The 19,569-nt window shown below is 37.7% G+C and overlaps 1 protein-coding gene across 4 annotated transcripts in view; it reads left to right on the forward strand.

Moving 5' to 3' along the window:
- Positions 1-19,569, forward strand: part of NXPH1 (neurexophilin 1) — a 296,010-nt gene that overhangs the window by 34,767 nt on the left and 241,674 nt on the right. The window lies entirely within an intron of this gene.

Consider the following 19,569-nt stretch of genomic DNA (forward strand, 5'->3'; position numbering starts at 1 on the left):
TATAAAATGTTTCTTGTGCTGAGAGCCACAGAGGTGTTTTCGGGCACAACCTGGGTTTATATCTATTACGTATTCTCAGTATGGCATATTTAACAATGCTTTTTAAAATCCACATTGACCTTGATTTTGTTGTTTGACAAATATCCATGCCACCCAAATCTCAGGTCACGTCCTTCTAACTCCAAAAGCCTTCTGTTTCTCAGCAGCACCCACTCTTTCATCCAAACCAAACAGCAAGTAGTGATAATAAAGTATGAATAATTTTTTTTAGTCAATAGACCCAGTATATATTTAGTTTAACAAGCCTAATCATGTGGGTCACAATGACAATCTATTTCCATATATCAATTCACAGTAACACAATGGCCCTTTCTTTAGAAACCTGCTGATGAAGCATCAGTAACATGTGGTTTCCATCAGTATAATCAAACCAACTAAAAAACTACTATGTGGTCATTTCTGTGGAGATGCACAGTACAGAGGAACATGAAACTAAAGTGTTGATCTAATTATAACCCATATAGTCCTCATTTTACAAATATCTGCATCTATCACTTTTCAGACATAACTACAGTAAGTACCTGGTCTCCTTGATTCTTGGATATTTTTGTCAGAAACTCTAGACAATGAACTTAATACAATATAAGTATTTTCTGGTTTGTTTCTACTTAACCTTTATATGATTATATATTACTTTTAAGAACACTAGATTTTAGCATGAATGCATACCTGCCTGAGTATAATCACCCCATATTGATACTGTTTCTTCCCCATATTACATCCCCCATGTCATTTCTTTAGGACTATTAGATAGAGATGTTTGTAGTGCAGATCAGGTAAGCCTATTTTTTTTCTTTGTTTTTTGTACATATAATTCCTTTAGGCTTTATAGGTGATAACCAACACCTTGAATTGCACCTGGAAGCCTACTGGGGGCCAGGGTAGTTAGCAAAGTAGAAGTGTACATGAGTATGTCAAGGTGTGCCCATAACTACCTGTGTCTCTGCATTCTGGACCAGGCTTTGTAGCTGATAACCAACACCTTGAATTGCACCTGGAAGCCTACTGGGAGCCAGTATAGTTAGCAAAGTAGAAGTGTACATGGGTATGTCAAGGTGTGCCCATAACTACCTGTGCCTCTGCATTCTGGACCAGTTGCAGTGGGATGCGGTGGCACAGGGCTTAATGACGCTGGAGTTTGCTGGTCAAAAATGGTTGGCACTCCAGCAGTTTGGGCCCGGCTCCGCATGACAGGGTGAGCTCCTGTCACTCGTCCCAGCTTCTGCCAATCTAGCAGTTCGAAAGCATTTCCATCTGCAAGTAGATAAATAGGTACTCCCATTTCCCATGCAATCGGTGGGAAAAGACCTACGAAGAAGGAAAAGCCTGGATGTGCTGTGACTCCCTAGCGACCGCTGCTGGCCGTATAGTATAGCTGTTAATGTTAGATAGAATTAAATTGATTAATTGTATAAGTATGTGCAGTTAAGTTGTACTTTGTGAGCCATCCAGAGTCCCCACTGGGGGGAGATGGGCAGAGAATAAATCCAATGTATTATTATTGTTGTTGTTGTTGTAGTATTCCAGATGGTCATCATGGGAAGCTCCATATAGAGCATATTGTGACAATCCAACTGAGAGGTGACTAAGGCATGAGTGACCACAAGCAGGTCTTCCCTGTCCTGGTATAAGTACATTAGATGGAGTTGTGCACAGGTTCTCCTGGCTATGGCTGTTACCTGCTCTTCAAGCAGGAGCTGTGAATCTAAGAGAACTCCCAAATTGCACATCAGGTCTGAATATAAAGTGCAACATACACACCCCTGGGCCAAAGATGGAAAGTTTCCAGTTCTGGGATGAGGGGGTCCCAAAACCTGCAATTGCTTAGTTTTACCAGGATTGAGCCAAAGCCTTTTCTTCCCCATCCAAATCTCAATAGCCTGCAGACACTGGGACAGAATGTTGCCAAATCACTTGGATGGAATGGTAGAGAGATATACAATTGAGTACAGGTAGATCTTGCTTAACAGCCATTCCTTTAGTGACTGTTCAAAGTTACAACAATGCTGAAAAAAGCTATTTACGACCAGTCCTCACACTTATGAGTGTTGCACTGCTCCCACGGTCACATATTTATTTATTTATTTATTTATACATTCGATTTATTCTCCGCCCATCTCCCCCCAATGGGGAACTCTGGGCGGCTCACAAAGTATATATAATTCTAACAGTGACAAATCTTACAATTACAAATCCTATAGTGCTATATATATTACACTATGTGACCAGCAGTGGTCGCTAGGGGGTCATCCGGGCTTTTTCCTTCTCCATAGATCTTCCTCGCCGCTTGCATCGATCGTTGCTCGTGCCAGTTGTATTCGGAGTTCAGCCAGCACCGGTATTTTGCTCCCGCGCGCAGCACCGCTAGTTCCTCCCATCTAAACGGGAGTCCCCATTTATCTACTCGCAGATGGAATAGCTTTCAAGCTGCTGGGTGAGCAGAAGCTAGGACAAGGGACAGGAGCTCACCCCGCCCCGCGGAGCCAGGCCTGGACCGCTGGAGTGCTGACCATTTCTGACCGGCAAACTCCAGCATCATTAAGCCCCTGCGCCATTGAGTCCCCACATGATTGCGATCTGGGTGCTTGGCAACCAGCTTGTACTTACATTGGTTGCAGTGTCCTGAGGTCATGTGATCGCCACTTGCGACCTTCCCAGCTGGCTTCCAGTAAGCAAAATCAAAGGGGACCCGGTGATTCCCTTTATGACCCTGTGATTTGCTTAACAACCACCACAAAAATATAAAATCGGGTGCGGTCATGTGATGCCTCGCTTAATGACCACCCTGCTTAACGACAAATTTTCCAGTCCCTATTGTGGTCATTAAGCCAGGACTACCTGTATCATTAGCATACTGATAATACTGCACTCTGTGCCTCCGAATGATCCCAAATGTTTCATGTGGATGCAACTATAATTGCATGCACATATCCGTTTAATTCAAGTTTGAGATATATTTGTTGGAATAAATGTTATGATCTGAACTGAGAGGTAATCTGATATTGCCTGGCACTTTGTGCTGCAGCAGTCCTGACACTGGTGGCCCATTACACAAAGGATTGGAAGAAGAGCATCCATAGGTGTTTGCAGGAGCTTGTTCCTTTGGTTAGTTTGTGGTTCAGTATATTGTATAGCCAATGTGTAAACAATAAAATGGTTGCTTGGTTTAGCATATTGTGTAAACATAGCCAATTATAGCCTATTATGCAAACCAGGGCTTTAGCATGATACATAAATGAGGTCAACACAGTTTGTAGCTACCTAGACTTCATTTAAATATAAGGAAAACTTACTAATGGTAAAATCTGTACAGTAGTAGAACAATTTACCTATGGAGGTAGGGCTCTTGATCGCTGGGGGTTTTTAAGAGGAGATTCTTAAAAACAGCTACCTCTCAAGATGATTTAATTGATTTTCCTGCATATTGGAGAGGGTCAGACTAGATTATCCATATGGTCCCTTCTAATTCCACACTTCTATGAATCTCTGTGTGTGAAAGAGCTGGAATTTTGAGCCAATTATCCTTTAACTATATTAACTCAACCTGCTAAGTATTAGACTCCCAAAGTGCATACGTATCAAGGATTGTTCTAAAAGCAGATGCTTTTGCTTTGGTTTGGGCTGACAGAATATTTTAAAGGCCAGTTTTCTAGACAGTTTACTCATCTATATGGTAGCAGCCTCTGGGTAACCCATAGAAATGTTTATGTTAGGCTCCTTGGCATGCTTAACTGTTTCATTCTATGCCTCTTTGGAAACTAAACAACAAGAATATACAGGTAGTCCTTGTTTAACGACCATTTGTTTAATTATGGTCTGGAGTTACAACAGCCTTGGGAAAAGTGCTTTACGCCCCTTGAGGTCATGTGATTGCAATTTGTGACCTTTTTATGATGGTCATTAAGTGAATCATGGTCATTAAGCAAATGATGTGGTTGTTAAGTGAATTCCAACAAAAAACATCCATTGGGGAAGCTGGATTTGCTTAATGACCATGTGATTTGCTTAATGATCACATGATTTGCTTAAAGATTGTAGTGATTCGCTTAACAATTCATAAAAAAGATAGTAAAATCAGGTCCGATTTGCTTAATGACCAAATCACTTAGCAACCTAAATTTCTGTCCCTCTTGTGGTCGGATAGCAAGGACTACCTGTACAGTCAACCCTCATTATTCGCAGATTCCCTATTCGCAAATTTGCCTACTTGCTAAAATTTATTTGTAACCCCCAATATGGTGCTTTTGTGGACATGCACAGAGTGGTGAAAAATTTGAGTAGACTGACACACGCGTTCCCAGCTGAAGGTCAAACAAGGTGATCGCTCTATCTTCTTGTTTTAGCTCATACTGTAAACAAGCATCCTGTATTTCCCCAAGGAGCAATAGTTCAGTATTCGCTAATTCAGTATTTGAAGCGACTTTAGAGAACTTAAGTACCACAAATAATGAGAATCAACTGGATTTTAAATCAGATGACCCCATTGATTTACATAATTTAGATCTCATAGAAGAGTTTGTATTTACAATCTTTGGTTAAGTGTAGAACTATTAGCTGTGGGTTACCTGTTTTTTGTATTTCTTTCATGAAAATTGTTTATGTTCTAAATTTTAATTAGGGAAATCAAATGTTAATCATTAGGGGTTCAAGTTAAAAGCACACTTCTCAATTTTTTAGTCTGGAATTGTATAGTACCAGGAAATGAAAGATATTAAAAATAACGCAGACTTCTAAAACAATTTTTGTAATAATATATGAGTTGTTTTCCAAAATTATTTTTTCTAGTTATATGCATATTTTTTTTATCTGGTTAAAAGAATATGATTAATCAACTCAAAATTCTTAAGTAGGCCGACAATCACAAAATACAGTGTATTATGATTAATTGTGCGATTTGGTAAAAATACCCTTTTACTTCTGTCTCTAGACAGGAAGTTATTTGGTGGGTTGCTAAGTATCAATTTGGGAGTCTCTTATCTGCTGACAGCTGCACTCTCTATCTGTCAAGGAACAGCACTTGCTTAAAGAAGAAAAACAGTGGTTTGTCTGCTAAAAAACTACCAATTGGTATAGAAAATAGTCTTTGTAAATCCATTTCTAAGTACAAGTATTGCTTGCTATCTTGTGCACCTTTGCTGAATTGGGAAAAGTGGCTGCAATTTTTTCTGACTCTGGTAAAATTGTCATTTCTTCAAAATGTGTATCAATCTGCTATGTAGTTCCAAGGGCAATTTCTGTCTTTTAAAGTGCAGAGATCACCTGGCACAAAAGAATCTGCACTCTAATAAGGGTTGTCTCCTGCATCATGTAGAATATTTATTACTTTCTCCTCTAATGACTTAGATTTTTCTCATTCTCTGCTTCTCTGGACTTAAGAAGAGGACAGATGAATTATTTCATCTAGATTTTAGAAAGCTTTTATTACTACTCTACGTAGGACACGTGGCATCATACAAAGTATTCCTGTATGTCACATTTAAACCAGAAACATTTAAAGATATAGAGAATTATCTATACATTTCAGAGAAATAATGCATAACACTCTTCAAAGATTTAAACTAGTGGCATGCAAACTTTTTTGGCCTGAGGGCAGCATTTCTCCCTCGAATGATATGTCAAGTACCACATTCCAAGAAGTGGGTAAAGTAAGGATACAAATTAAATTCGATTTAATATAGTTAATATCATTACTGCCCATATATTTAAAAACTTCCCTGTTTGGGTACATTAAAATTACAATTTTGCAGCAACTTTGGAAGGATTCTGAAGGCTACACTGAAGATGTTGGGCTGTAGATTTAGCCCTGATACCTTTCATGGATCATGTTTCTTCACTATTCCTGATAATAAAATAGCCAATGAGAAATATATTAGCATACAAAGGCTTTTGTATTATCAGCTTCCTAATTATACACGATCTGTCAGGGATTATAATATGGTCTCAGTCAGTGGCCAAGTACTCGAATTAGACTTCTGATGATGTTCTGAAGATGAAGTGCAGGATTCAAAAGAGAAAGGAAATTAGAAGATAGACATTTTCTTAGTTTTATTCTTGTAATATGAGTCTCTGCCCACCAGAAAAGCCCAATTCTTCTCTTCCATGGCTGGAGGAACTTGCTCTAGAGTCTATTTCTGAACATGCAAAATGCCAAAATTCCCTCAGTACTGTCACAATACCAATAATCAATCTGGAGGAGCTTATAAAAATATAGGCAGCTTTCCTAATAAATACAATTAGAGAAGGCAGAGTCCTTGTAGTTTAGCCAACAAACCATGGTTGGATTTACATCTGTGCTAAGCCATGGTTTGTTTTAAACATGGTTTGTTGAATAAATCACAACAGCTGGGTCTATACCACATAAAAAATGAAAAATTGCTTTACAAACATATTATACGGTGAGGGGAAAAAAAGTCACATTATGGCTCAATGCAATAAATGAACCATATCTGTGTCAACTCATTCAGTTCTAAATCTGCTCTGCTTGTTTCCACACTAGAACTTTGGTCTCCACTCATAGCTTTCACAATCTATGCTTCAGGCCCTGCTTATAAAGTCTGCTATGGAAATGGATGCCACCAAGGGCTCCATTGTAAAGAACGGTCATTAAGGTGTTCTTCCTTATTAATACTTTTGTACAACACTGTAAGTCTAAAAATAAATTGACTTGATATATGGTGTGAATGCAGCCTATGTGTAACAAAAAGCATAGAGTTAATTTTTATGTACTAGTTTCAGATCCTGCATGAACACCATTTCCTGTACCGCCTTCTGGTTATCTCTCTTAATCCATCAAGAGATCCAAATATCTGAGGACTTGGGCTAATTAATCATTTTAAAAACTGAAACATTGCACTGTTTGCCAGTATTGAGATTGCCTGCTGTGTACATGAAACTCAGGAAAAATACCCCGATTTGAACTGAATGAATATTTTAACATTTTCTTCCAGACATAATGTATGGATAATGGAAGTGTGAACTATCTTGAAGTGTACATCTCACTGGTAGAATACTGCTTTGCATGCAAAAGATCTAGGATTTGGTCCTTGTATTCTCCAGGTAGGACTGGGAAAAACATCTGTCAGAAAATCTGGAGAACAGTTGCTAGACAGAATAGGTGATACTGAACAAGATGGACTAATCCAGCTGCAAGGGCCCTGATATTTCTGTGATGAAGGGCTGCTTTGCTGGCTTATGTCCTTGACTCTGCATAATTTCTTACTTGCATAATTTTATTTGCCAGCATAGTATTGTATTTAATGAGCAAAAGAGAATTAGGAGCTATTCTACTTTTCCTGGAGTATAGGCCTGCTTATTCTTCTTATAAGATGCCTTTTGTAACTATAGTGTTATCCTGCTTGTGCTTACAAAGGATGTGCCTTACAGTATCCTGCCCCTAAACAACTCTCATCTTACTGTGGTTAGTGTTTTCAATTAAGATTTAAAACACTGCAGCTATCGTCCCCTCAGTATTCAGTAGAGATCCTTCTAATTTCCAAACCCCACTGAAAGTAATTGAATTACATCAATACAGTAATATCTAATGGATTGCTATTTCACAGTTTATTTTTCTCTCTTCATAAAGTCTGCATTATCCAATTCAGTGACTAGAAATGGGCTAGTGACTTAAGGCTTTTGCTTTTAGTGCTTAAAATCCAGATTGAAGGCAACTTTATAAGAAATTGCATGCAGAGCAAGCTTTAAACTTAAATGAATGGTTGCCTTGAATTTAGGAGCAGAATTTAGTTAAGTGATCTTAAATTTAGTTGTATGAAAAAAGGATAAAGGCTGACTGAATTGTTTTAGACTTGTTTCATCAGTGCTTGTGGATTAAAATCTCAGGCTGTGTCCTCAGATATAAATAAGTACATGAGAGAGAAGGCCATATGTGCTACGTTGGATATTTCTGAGCTTTTTCAGTCTCATCAATTTCTACCCCCACCAAGTGGGTTAAGATAAAACCATGCTGAATTGCTTAAAATAGGTGTTGTCAAAGTTTTTATTGCCTTCCTAGCACAGAAACAAAGGCCTAACTAATGCTTACCTAGAAATACATTCCAGCTGTTTCATTATGCTTCCACACATTAAGTGCTTACTCTGGAATTGCCACTCATTATTAACTTTTTTTCATTATACTTAAAGGATATTGTTGCCTAATTCTTCTTCTTCTGTGTTTTTCTCTTTGTTGTTCTGTGTCTTCTGAAAGTTCCCAAATTCGACTTCTAAGGAAGAAACAAACTACAGAACCAGCTCTCTGTAATAAAGGTTCTCTGTTCTTCCCAGGAAATATGATTTGGGGTAATATTCAGTAATATTTTGTCCATTGTCCATTGAGCTTGTTGCCAAATCTCCATATTGGAGCACACCATTCTGGAGTAGTACTGTTCATTATTGGCCTTTACTTGTTCCTATTTAACACAAATTTAATTTGTTTTGATTAAAAAGTACCTTTGTATGGAATACTGAAATGAAGCTATATGAAAAATTCTAAACGTTGAACCTTCAAAGATTTTATATAAATGCTAATTTTAATATTGACTTTTCACAAGGCAGTTTTATGAAGTGCACTAAGATTCATACTGCTGACTTGTTTATGTTATTATTACAACATAAACAATAGAACTTAACAATAGCAGCTCTTTCCATTGCTCAGAGCACTGTGGATGCCTTATCAATTTGTAATCTTTAAAAATCCCTGAAATAAAAATTATTATTTTCATATTGCAGATGGAGGGTATGAGGCCATGAGAAAGTAGGTTATGTATGGCTTACCAAGGGAGTTCTTAGCAGAATCAAAATCTGAACCAAGAATCTCTGCCTCCTAGCTGCTATTCGTATTAATCTTGGGTGAACTTGCTATTGTATTTTGATCATCTTACAAGTATGGTCATGTGAATTACATTAAATTATTGGTTGTCTAATAAGGTATGCATCAATATTTCAAGAGAAGACACATATAAGCTAATATATGAGATATTGCAGTACCTTATATGCTTCATATGTGTATATAAGCATATAAGACATATTAACTGAAATGTGGCTGTTTATTTTTCAGAACCTCAGCAGGTGACAGTACCTAACTTTCTTTGTCTGGGCTTGTAAGCTAAGTGAGTTTGGGCTTGGTTAATATTTGGATGAGAGACTACCAGGAAATTGTAAACTAAACTAGAAAGTTGAAAAACATTCCAGAAGGAGGAATTAAATCTGTTTTAAAGAAATTGCAGGAGTCCACGAAGTCAGGAGTTGAGCTCGACTCAAAGGTAACTTTACCTTTAATTTCTCAAAGCGGTTTTTTCTATGTCATGCTAGAAATATTGCCAGAGAGGGACAGCAACAACAACAACAACAAAAAGACTAAGCATCAATGACTGAAGCATTGGAATGTATAATAGTTACATGAAGAAATAACTATAGTTCTAGAGGGCATTCGGCTCATAATGACGCAACCTGCAATACAATAGTTGGCTGAAAATTGAAAATTTGCAATAACTCCCAACCCAAATATGTATCAAAGAATGCCATCTATTATTATTTTAAAACCATAATCTTGCATTGTGGAAAAAGGAAGACCTCTTCTTTGATAAACAGAATATATGCAGTAGGCATCAGATAATGAAGAACATTGCTAGATGTTTAGGTTCACATTGTTGTATTTGTCCTCAATTTCTAAAAATGGTGGCATCATCTGTCTAAAGAAGTTTAGAATTCAGTTTGGTAGAGTAGAACTTCCTTTAGACAGATGAAGTGGCTGCTTTAGATAGCAGACACTGAAAGACAAGAGGAACTGCAAGGTGCTGGAGTTCAGAGCTCTATGGGAATCACAAGAGAGAGAGATGGCTGTGGGAAATATGACCCTATTGCCAGTGTTCAAAAAAGATTCAAGCACCAATTAAGTATAACATCTAGGAACTGGCTGATCTTTTTTTTTTTAATTGCATAAGCTTTGACAAATTATTTAAACAGAAATCACACAAGAATAAAGATACAAAAAGCAAAGTAGAAAATAAATATGAATAAAACATAAGTAAAAACATAACAAAAAAAACCCTTCCTCTTCCCTCCCCTTTAATTCCCCAACTGCTAACCACTACCTAAACATTTGTGTGGTACTTTGAACAGTAAACATTGCTAGTATCTGTTCAAGTCATTTCATCTATTGTTTCTGATTGGTTAGGGTTAGGGTCTCTTAACTCTTTTCCTAAAAACTGGGCTACAGGTAGATTTCACTTAATGACCACAATAGAACACAACATAAAATTGGTCATTAAGTGGGGTAGTCATTAAACAAGTCAGCATGTGACCAGACCCAACTTTATGACAATTTTTACAATGGTCATTAAGCAAATTTCTATGGTCATTAAGTGAACCACATGGTCATTAAGCAAGTCATGTGGTCGTTAAGCAAACCCAGCTTCCCCAATGGACATTTTTTGCTGGAATTCACTTAACGACCACATGATTCGCTTAACAACTGTCGTAAAAAAGGTTGCAAATCATGATTACATATCTGCGGGGGGTGGTGTGATGGTTTGCAAAAGTCGTAAGTGTGAATACAGGTCATAAAGCACTTTTTCTGAGGCCATCATAACTTTGAACTATCGTTAAACGAATGGTTGCTAAGTGAGGACTACCTGTATTCCAAATGTTTGAATTTGTCTTGCTGTGCAATGTGTTATATATAAGGGAGCCATTCCTGCTTGAATTTAGTTAGGCTTCTATTATGAATATATATTGTTGAAGTAAAAGGTATTTGACAGTGATGCTAATGGTGAGAATGCTGAACTTATCCTCGTTTTTAGAAGATTCCAGATTTTAAACAAACCTTCTCTTACAATATTTCCCTTCAAATTATTTTCTTCTTTTTTTCTTTATACTATAAATACCTATTGCTCAATAATATAAGTTGAGGTTAGGAAATGCAAGTCTGCCTCTTTCTTTTGAGTCTTGCAAAATTTTGAATGTTACTCTCATTTTTTTCCTGCTCCGTACTGATTGTTCTTTGCCAATCCTGCAAGCTTTTGTCTGAGACTGGACTTGAAGTCCTTTGAAATAGGAAGTTCATCTTGAGTAATATATTCATATTTATTGTCACAAGCTAAGTCCTGGCCAAGAAAGATTTAGGTTTTTCCATTCTTGTTATTTTCAAGATCTTGTTTTATTTCTTTTTAAAATGTATTATAATATTTTTTAAATACATGTGTAACATCCTGTCAGATAAAGTCCCAAATATTTCACTGGATTTTTTGTCTCACAACCAGCCTCTTTTTTTCAAAAAGTTGTCTTCTTGTTGTTATTAAGGTTAAGTATCTTGTTATTATTTTTGTTTTATTTCCATTAATTTTGATCTGGAGACTTGGCCAAAGTCTTTGATTGTTTTCATCCACTGTCTTATGGAGTTTTGTGGTTGCACAATTGTTAATACTACATCATCTGCGTAACATTTCATTTTATTTTCCCCTCCCTGAATTTCGATCCCAGTTATTTGCTTGTCTTTTTGGATCTTGTCATCTAAAACTTTTAGAGCAATTACAAATAGTAAAGGAGAGAGTAGACTCCCTTGCCTTTACCTTTACTTACTGAAAAACCTGTGGAGTTTTTTGGATTGCTGTAATCCTCAAAGCCTGTAAAATTTGTGTGCAGCAACAGTGACATCTGGTGGCTCTTTGTACCCAACACAATCCTGCAAGATACACAAAATATGTTAGCCCATTATAGAAATTCTATTGGCACTTCTGTATGAGGGCTGTGCACCAGTTCAAAAGCAGCTCTTGATCTCTCTGATCCCATGATGTCTCCTGGGTTTGGAGGCTGTGCCAGTTTATTTTGGGGTAAGCTGCAGTGTAACCCAAATAAAAGTAACCCAAATAAAAAAAAATATTTTTTTTTGCAATGATGAAGCTCTGCAGGGCTTATGGGCAGTTCATTTCCTCACTGAAGGGAAGTCCTGTCCCTCCCTTCTTCCTGGCTCCAGAGGTTCAGATGCTTTAGCAGATTCCTTAAAGATAATAGCTTAAAAGCAGAAATGGGGGAACTGTGTGGGCTAGATCTAATGGACTTGGAGTTCAGTGGCATGTGGAGGACCACAGATTCTCAACCCTATCTATACAAATATAAACACACACACACACATACACACACACACACAAAGGAGAGCTATTTAAGTATTTTCACTATGGGCATGTATAGGCAGACTTGATGGATATGTTCACTTAATTTCAATTCATACAATAATGTGATGGAACGTGTCTATGAAGAGGGAGATGATGTGACGGACTACAGTAACAGCAGGTTCTCAGGAAGGAGGGAGCACGTTCTAGGAAGTGGGGGGCGAGACAAGAAACAACACAGTCTGGAGCTGGATCATGGGGAGTGGAAGAGATTTAGGATAGCCACTCCCTAGACTCTCCCAGGGTATATCGACTATATTACTCTATTATTAGAGTAATACATATTTAATCTGGCAAGATTCTGTCTATATGGTGTAAGCAATAAAACAATTGAACTTGGCTGGACTGATCCTCTGTTGTTCTTGGGCTGGGCCTGACAAATAATGCCTTTGGTCCTATATCAAACAGCATCCCAAATAATTGAAATGAATACAACTTTTTCTTCAGGAAGAGCTTTACATGGCTGGCAGTTTAAAGGATTTCCACATCAGTAGTCAAACTGAACCAGCCATTTTTATACCTTTTGAAAAGTAGTTGTACAAGTGATGTTTAATGGCACAGTATTGAACTACACAGTTCTCTATTTCGTAAGATTGTATCAACTACGGCTACAAATTAATTGGTGTATTAAAAAATAGTAAATTAAAGGCACGCAGATAGGCAGAAGACTAACTGCCCCCATAACATGTGATCCATAGTTTGTTCTGTTTGCCAGCAGGGAGATCTTGTAAGCAGACTGAAAGGTGATTGGGTCTAGACCAGTGTTGTCCAAACTTGGCCACTTTAGGATGAGTGGACTTCAACTCCCAGAATTGGCTGGGGAATTCTGGGATTTGAAGTTCACTCATCTTAAAGTGGCCAAGTTTGGACACACTGGTCTAGACAGTGGATGAACCTGTTAATTTCAGATTCTCCACTGAAGAGCAAGACATGGTGCTAGAAGCAGCTGGAAATGTTTGCCACTATCTAAAAGGGAGCCAGTCATGGTAGCCTTCCCCATCCTAATGTTCTCCAGTGGGGTCATCCCTCTCATAATCTAGAACCAGCATGAGCAGATGAATCACCACTTCATGGTCAAATGTGCTGTAAAACAGAGTCAGGCTGAAATCACATCACGGTGATATTTAAAATCCATAGAAAGGAGTCTGTCTTGAATTCTGTTTCCTGAGCTGCTGCTGAGCATTGAGACAGGACCTCCACCAACCCCTTTGTTTTTTCAGTTTTGTGCCACTACTCCTTCCATATTAGCAATTGCCCATTCATGTTTTCAATCATGAATGTTCACAAACAGTTGTTGTGCATCATAGGTTAATTTGTAGCCTTACACTCAAAGCAACATGAGTACTTAGTTTCCCAAGTAAATTGTTATTTCATGCTGTAGCTGTATTGAAAGATGTGCACTAACAGAAATGCTTTACTATGCAGGGATTAATATATTGTGCAAATAATGGAAATGACAAAGGAAATGCATCTAGTGCTCTTTGATATAAATAGAATAGCAATAAAATGGTTCTGGACCAAAATGATGAACGGTGGGCTTATTATCAGAAGGGTGGATTTCTATAAAGATGTTAGCCTTTTAAAAAAAAGCTAAAAGGATGCATAATACCAGTCAACTTTAATATAGCAAGAGTATTAAAGGGCACGTTCCAGCAGTGCTCTTTGATATAAATAGAATAGCAATAAAATGGTTCTGGACCAAAATGATGAACGGTGGGCTTATTATCAGAAGGGTGGATTTCTATAAAGATGTTAGCCTTTTAAAAAAAAGCTAAAATGATGCATAATACCAGTCAACCTTAACATAGCAAGAGTATTAAAGGGCACGTTCCAGCATCTATCAAAACCCCATCCTCATTGGCCTGATGTCCACTATTGTTGAAAAGATGGAGCAGCAACTACCCAGAAATCAGGATTTGTCTGCTGGATGCCATGTTGCTGAATGTTACAGCAGACATCTCCACCTGCTCACTCATCTGCTTACTTTGTAGCTAGTGGAATTAAAATTACAATCTAGAAGATACTGGTCTCATTTTGCTAAAAAAAAAAAAAAGTGATGTGGACATTTGGTTGAGTTCCATAGCGATGAATTGAATCGACTACTCAACTTGCATTAGTTAATAGAATTTTGTCCTCCAAATCCCTGAAGGGTTTTTTCTTAACAGCCTTACTGACTTCTCACAAAAAAGGAGCAATTGCTTCAAAGATATTTGAAAGGAAAGCATATATTAAGCTGCATATAGGACCCAAAAGATCATTAGTTGACTTTTGCTTTGTTTCTGCTACACAAAAGTGGAGTTATGGGCCCATGGGAATACTCTAGGCCTGAGTTCATCAAAACTCATTCCAGTTAGGAGCTCCCTTGGCATTTGAGCACAGGAAATTAGTATTATGAGCTTTGATTAAACTAGTTCACTGTTGCATTCATCATTAACCATTCAGGGTAAATAATTCCAAACTTTTTCAACTGCCTCAGAATTGTAACTCTTTATTATGTTTTCTATTATTAGAAAAGCTCACAAGATTACATTAAGGCTGCTCTATCTGGGTTGCAAAAATCAGGTGACCATTACATGGCAGTGAAGATACATTTGCTGCCATCTCATGATTGTTGGATTTTTGCAGCTGAGATATGGTAGCCATAGTTAAATGCACCCCTTCCCTTCCCTTCCTTTCCCTTCCCACTGAACAATGTCTTATTCCAGACAAAGTAACAAGGGCAAGTACGGAACCAAGAGCCTTCTGAATCATAGCTCATCATCTTATCCCCAGTTCTACCTAAATTTTCTGAATAGCTTCTCCTCCATGCATGTGGGGAGAAGCTATTCAATATTCAATATATTGAATTCTACATGGACCACAAATATAAATCTTCAAAGTGATTTGGCAAAGTCTCTCCCCAGGGAAGTTTGTTTTATTTTGTTTTAAAATAAGTATCACTAGACAATAAACATAATCTGAAAGCCTTCGACAATACAATAATCTGAAAGCATAAGGCAATGTAAATTTTCCTTACACAGCAATGTGCTATCATGAAAAATCATCAAAACATCATTAGATTTTTAAAATGTATGTACCACAGAGATCTTTGGATCTGCGGTATATGTTTTTACATCCATTGTACATATTTTACAACTTTACAATAACTTCTCTTATAATAACTTCTCTTGCATCTCTTCCTGGCTTGGTTTGGTTAGTTTTTCTGCAATTAAGTCAAAGTTGAATATTCTTTTTTTCTAGTATTTTACTGTATTTGTATTTGCTTCTGATAATATTTTGGTGGCAACTCTGTTGAGAACAGTAGCATCATATATGTTAGTTCAATTCCATCTGCTAAGACCTACCCACTGCTGAAATGTTTGACAGATTGCAGGACGTGCTGTACATTCTTAGCTGCTTATGTGCTTAGAAAATTCTGGTTGGCAGATAATATCTTCTCCTTGCATGGGGGAGTTCAACATGTGTACATCAATGTGTATGTACGGCCACCAAAATCCATTTATTGTATGATCAATATTCAGAGCATGGCTAGACCAAATATTGAATATGCATGTATGGCTAACATGCACAGCTCTGCACCATCTCATATGTGCTTTGAACATGTGAGGCTGTTCATCTGACCCTCTTAGCATTTTTGTCAAGATAATATTTTAGTATGAACTAATAAAGAAGTATTACACTATATACTGGATACTTCAGGCAGCAATTCTCTATGCAGTATCACAGACGTATGTTCCATTTATCTTTTTTTTTTTTTTACACAAGCTTTTTAAAATCCCTGGATCATTCATTATGTGTAAGGATGGCTAAAAATTAAAACTTGGTTCTTATATGAAATGCCAACTGCTATATTTTGGAGTGTCACACCCAATTTTCCAAAGAGTAGCCCAGTAGTTTAGTTATGTCAAAATCTTAATCCCGTTTTAACTGCAAGTCTTCATAATGTTGGAGAAGTGTATATAGGCATAATTGAGGTCATTGCCTATAACACCTAAGGCAATACAGCAGTCAAGTGACAATCTCTCTTTTAAGAATGGGGGGGGGGCACCATTCATCAAATTCTGATTTAAGATAGGTCTGGCAGGGAAGAACAAAACAAGTTTCATTGCAAGCTAGCATCATTGGAAGGTACAGAATGAATATTACAGAGCTGACTGATTGATGCCCAGTTTGGCTCTTTTTCATGCCATTTCTATAATTTTAGAGTAAGAAGGCTTCATGACATAATTTCTTCCAATGCCAGGGGGTCCTGCCTTGATTGGGTTATTGCTGTTTTGACAGTATTTTTACAACTATGAATTAATGTTGGACAAATCCAGACTTAGTTCAGATTGCCTCTGATAAGCTGAACTATTTTTTCCCCAAATCAGGAAATACCTTAGCCTAATCTACAGTAAATAAAACCTACCAAATGCTCCCAATTGGGAAAAAATTACATTTTGTCAGCCCCACCTGGTAGAACAAACCAGGAAATCAGCTCTACGGGAAGGCTAAAACCACTTTTACTGAGAGTGGCTACAATAACAAAATCTTGCAAAACTGATTGTTGTGCTCTACCTCCTCCCTTTTTTTCTACTCCTGTGAATTAGGGGGGTGGCTGTCTGAGTCTCTTCCAAATATTTTTTTGTCTGCTGTGGACTGAATATGTTTCTCCACTCATTACTTTGGTAATGTAGCCTGCATATCTCCATCAAGATCATCTTCCTTACTCTGCATATTGTCCTAGCCAGTTACATTTGGTGCACTTCATTAATATCACGCTAGAGGGTGGTAGGATAGAGAGGAAGATGCAGTATTTTCCCAAGCTTTGTATTTCTGAGTCAGGAAACCAAGACTGCTGTGATGTCTCTTCTAACAGTCACTCACATGTGATTTCATAGTCTATATAAAGTACGCCTAGTTTTTGATTCTTTAATATGGCTTGGTGTCAGCTACTACAGCCCAGAAGGGATTACTTAGGACTTTCTCCATTACAACCTTCCTCTGAAAAACAAAGTATCAATTCATATGTAATTTCAGCAGGTGGCAATACCTGGAGGAACCTTGACTGGGTTTAGAAGCTTAAGCAGGAAAGCCATCAAGGAATACGAGGACTGTAGGCCATACTGGGAAGCTGGAAAACAGGCCAGGAGAAGGCAACGGCACCCCAGGAAAAATGCACGGTTGCATTCTTGTAGTAGTTATGAAGACATCTCTTCTTTTTTATACATATGCATGTGCGTATGCCTACATATCTTCATTGGCAACAATGGAATACGCATACAATATATATATATATTGCATATTTAATGTACATATATATTTAAAAAGCTTATTTGATACAGAGGAAAAAGAGGAAGGGATGCTATAGTTCAGGTGGGCAGAAGAAATTCTTTACTGCTACCAAAGGGACTGTATTTGTAAATTACAACTTTTCCCCTTTTTTCTGTTACTCTATTCATGCATAAAGATTGCTTATTTTCAGTCCCAAGCCAGTGAGCCCAAAATGAAGAAGAGTTTAGTTTTGCTGGGTCACAAGAAATATTCCTGAAGAGCAGCAAGCCCCATATTTGATGGCTGCTAAAATTCTTGGTAATGCAGTTATGTCAAATACCTATCAGTTTGTTCAAATATTTTCCTACCTCCTTTCATTTTACATTCTGCATATCTGTTGATGAGTGTGTTCTCATGAATATTTTTTTCTATCCTAAAAGTAAAATATATTAAACTTGGAGCTTTTGTTATTCCATTTTATTTAGCTTTTTAAAAATCAAGTTTTATTTTTGTCTCCCTGCCTTTAAATAATATATATTTAATGTCTGCTTAACCTTCTGTTAACCTGCTCCATTAAAATTCTTCAGACACACTGTAGCAATGCTCATAATCTCTAGTTCATTATCTTAATTAGATCTGTCCCATATTGTACCACTGTTCATTCTCATTAGTTTAAAGGTGATCAGCCTTCAAAAGACGGGTGGACAGAATTCACTAGATTCTATTGTGGCCATCCAGCACTCATCTTCTTTTGAATCTTTCAGGTGTAATAATGATGCCACTACCTGGTAGATTTAATTAAAAGTTGCTTTCAAATGATGTGAAGAGTCATTTTGGAAAATGAAGACTAAATTAATTCATGGATGTAAAATGCCTATAATGGATCTGAACTGAACTGGGTTCCTTATTAAAATGTAAATGGCACATTAAAAGCAGCATGAAAACTAATGTCCCTGATCCAAGAAGCACTTTTGAAAACCTTTCCTAAACCAAGAATATTTATTCAAGTAGGAATACTAACAATGGTGTCTAAGTAGCATTGTTTTAGAATTCTGTTTTTAAAAATCCTTCCTTCAAGGAACTCACCATTTTCTGCTTTTAACAAATCTTGCTGCACCTTTATTAATTTTTGGAGCATTTTAGCTTGCACCTTCAGCACCAACATATCTTGGCTAACTTTTCATACAATGTATCTATTCTTGCCAGGTGAGGACATGGCACCTTTAATTTGCTGCATCTAAAGTCTTACTTTCTACTTACACAATTTGATTTTCATAGCCAATCTCTCAGGCAGGAAGATTTAGACATGCTGTGGAAGGTGGGTGGCAAAGAGAACTTTTCTTCCTACCACAATCACAAGCAGAATCCTCTCTCTGGAGATGCTTTTTGCATTTTAAAGGAAACTTCCTTTGGAAACCCTTCTGAGAAATGCCAGTACCAGCTTTGGAGAGTTTTGTTGTTGTGTCTCAGGTTTAACTTGTATTTTGTAAGCCACCCTGGGAAAACCTGGCTTTGAAGGCTGGCATATTAAATTTAAAAATAAACATTGTAGATAAACTTACTCTTTTCCCTACCCCATATTACCCTTCCAAAAATATAGGCTCAGCATAAATAATCTTTCACCAAGCTGGTACCTGCAGTGTGTTAGACTATTACTCCCATAAGCCTCCAGCCAAAATGACCATACTTGCTAGGCCCGATGGGATGGAAATCTAACACATTTGGAGGGCACCAGTTTACAAAAGGTTAGTCCTTACATTGTAGAGGACTGTGGATTTAGGGCAAAAGCATTCTCAAGAGGATTTTTCCCCCTAAAGTACAGATTGCCTTGTGAGAAGGCAGGGAGAAGTGAGGGCCTCAAACGAACCATGTTTGCTAAGGGAGAGCGCTGTGCACCATGGGGCAGCCTTGGGGGGGTGGCAGGAGGGAGGATGGGCAGAAGGCACACTCGCACCAGAGTGGAGAGGGACGGCAGGAGGGAGGAAAGACTGCAGGCAAGAGGCACGTTCGCTCCAGAGTGAAGAGAAATGGCAGGGGGCGGCTGTCGGGTCAAGTGGGGATTGGAATGTGTATTGCGCTGATTGGATTCGGA

This window comes from Python bivittatus, unplaced genomic scaffold (genome assembly GCF_059951505.1).
Source record: "Python bivittatus isolate LINGU-HERP-01145 unplaced genomic scaffold, Pbiv_v1 ctg000610_np1212, whole genome shotgun sequence".
NCBI lineage: Eukaryota > Metazoa > Chordata > Lepidosauria > Squamata > Pythonidae > Python > Python bivittatus.